This window comes from Montipora capricornis, chromosome 6 (assembly GCF_036669925.1).
Source record: "Montipora capricornis isolate CH-2021 chromosome 6, ASM3666992v2, whole genome shotgun sequence".
Taxonomy (NCBI): Eukaryota; Metazoa; Cnidaria; class Anthozoa; order Scleractinia; family Acroporidae; genus Montipora; species Montipora capricornis.
In genome coordinates, this window is record NC_090888.1 from 17,371,490 (window position 1) to 17,373,989 (window position 2,500).

The following is a 2,500-nucleotide window of genomic DNA, read 5'->3' on the forward strand; positions in this document are numbered from 1 at the left end:
ATATCTATATATGTAAAGCCAATACTCTGACAACTCTGGACATGATCAGTTGATAAAAGAGGCGTTGAATATCATTTCAAGTGGCTTCGATATAGCATGCTGCACCATTTTTAGAATTAGAATTGGGACATATAATAGATCGTGGACTAATGAACGTTAAATTTGATTTAACTAGACTCTGTATGTTTCGCCATCTCTTGTAGTTTACGTCGTTTGTGGAAGAAGGTGTAGCACAAGACTAAAAGAGGTAATTGTCGTTAAGGAAAGGCAGTCTTATACGCAATACCTTGTAAACTGGTAAATACCTTTCTGTTTGACTTTTATTATTGCTGTAATCAATTGCCATCTACCTGACTGAGGCAGCCTATAAGCAGAGATAACAAACAGAAAGAAACGCTTAATTAGCAGTTCGTTCCTCTAAATTAACCCGCGTTCCCCGTTTCCTAAAGTATAGTTTTGTTAAACAAGATGGAACAGGTCGAATTGCCTTTGTTCGATTATTGCGAAGTGGCGTTTCCTTTCGAGCTTGAACTTCTCTTTAGAGAGAGAATATTTAGTTTTGAAGGTATGATAATTCGACCTTTATCAACTTGGTTTTATCAACGGAGTTGATAATGTAAATTGGCCTCCGTACAAAGATTCTAAAAACTGACGTTTCGAGCGTTAGCCCTTCGTCAGAGCGAATCGAGGAATTATGCGTTGTGTGTAGTTTTTATAGTGGAGTAGGAGCTACGCTATTGGTGGTAACATGGCAACGTGAAAAATAAGAATATATTAGTTAAATGAAAAGCGTTCGTTAGTACTGTGGGGATTAAGGGTGCAGATTTGGAAGATGAATTCTTGTTCCAGATCCTTGCGGCTTTCCGTCGTACCTTGATGCAGGGAAAGGCCGCAGACAACCATGTGTTTTTTGGAGTGTTTATGGAGATTAAGATGACGAGCGACTGGCTTTGATGCAACCTTGTCATTCTTCTCAACATCGCGAAGGTGTTCGCGGAATCGGTCTCGCCAATGTATAATTTATTGCATAACGTACAGGTTATGCAATAAATGATATTTGCGGACGTGCATGTGAAACGATCGGTGATATTAACAGATCGCTTAGATCCCGATATTTTGCTAGTGTTAAGAGTGAAAGGACAAGTCTTGCATCGTGAGCGCGCGCATTTGAAAGTGCCGGGTTCCTCGTTAGTTTTGAGCACGCTTCTAACTAAAAAGTTGCCTACGTTTTTGTCGCGTTTGAATGAAATAAGCGGAAGTTGCAAAAAGATTCTACCAGTCTCGGGATCATTTTGGAGTAATTTAAAGTTATTAAGAATGATACTTTTGACTGCGTGATTATGAGGATGGAAAGTGAGGGTGAATGGAATTCTGTCAGTCTTATCTTTTTGTGACGTTTGTACTGCTGTCTGTCGATCAAATTGTTGGGCGCGATGATGGCCCGCTTTGATCACAGAGACAGGATAGCCACGTTTTTCGAAAAATTGGCACATCTCTGAGTTGCTGAAAAAATCGGAGTCATCACTACATGGACGTTGAAGTCTAATTATAAGAAATTGACAATGAGGGATGGAGTTCTTGACATGTGATGGATGTGACGATGAATACAACAAATAACTGTGAGAATCTTTAGGTTTGTAGTGCACAATGGTACATAGCACGTTGCCACTAATAGAAACTTTGATATCTAGGAAAGCCAATGAAGTTTCCGAAATTTCCCAGATATATTTAAGAGCCGGATGAAAAGAATTGACGGAGGTTATAAATTTATCGACTTCTTCTCTGCTGTTATTAGTTGCAATGTTCGGTAATTCTTGATTGACTATAATACTCTGAATGGTGTCTTTGAGAATATTTTGATTTGTGGAGGTGAGATCTTTCTGGACTTTGGCATAAAACGAGGTGTCAGAAAGTCGCCGCAAAGCTTCTTTTTGGTAAACGTCGGACCGCCAAACAACTACCGCGCCGCCTTTGTCGGCCAATTTGACAACTATGTCATTGCGTTTACTAAGATTTTTACGCGCCGCCCAGTCTTCCGGGAAAAGGTTGGAAACTATAGTGTTACGAGTTGTGCTCACCTTCGTCCACAAACGAAGTAAACTACAAGACTTGGCGAAACATACAGAGTACAGTTAAATCAAATTTAATGTTCATTCGTCCACGATCTATTATATGTCCCAATTTTAATTCTAAAAATGGTTCAGCATGCTATATCAAAGCCACTTGAAATGATATTCAATGCCTCTTTTATCATCTGGTCTTGTCCAGAGTTGTCAGAGTATCGGCTTTACAGATATAGATATCATTATATACCATATATCAATCTATACATCAATGAAGTGTTTTCATAAAAGAAAATCATACGCAAATCTGTTAACTTGACATGAATTAATGTCCTATTTTTTCACAAGAAGATCATAATAATCAAAGCTGTTGTAGTTTGAAAATTATTGCTGCCTGTGTTTATGCGTGTGTCACGCGTGCAGCGCAGAGTAAAGTT

General features: G+C 38.8%; 1 long non-coding RNA gene across 1 annotated transcript in view; it reads left to right on the forward strand.

Moving 5' to 3' along the window:
• The first annotated feature begins 147 nt into the window (after window positions 1-147).
• The window catches only part of LOC138051668 (uncharacterized), a 13,625-nt gene continuing 11,272 nt past the window's right edge, over window positions 148-2,500 (forward strand). The window contains exon 1 of the long non-coding RNA XR_011132873.1: window positions 148-247. This is a non-coding gene — a long non-coding RNA (uncharacterized lncRNA). The remainder of the gene's footprint in view (window positions 248-2,500) is intronic.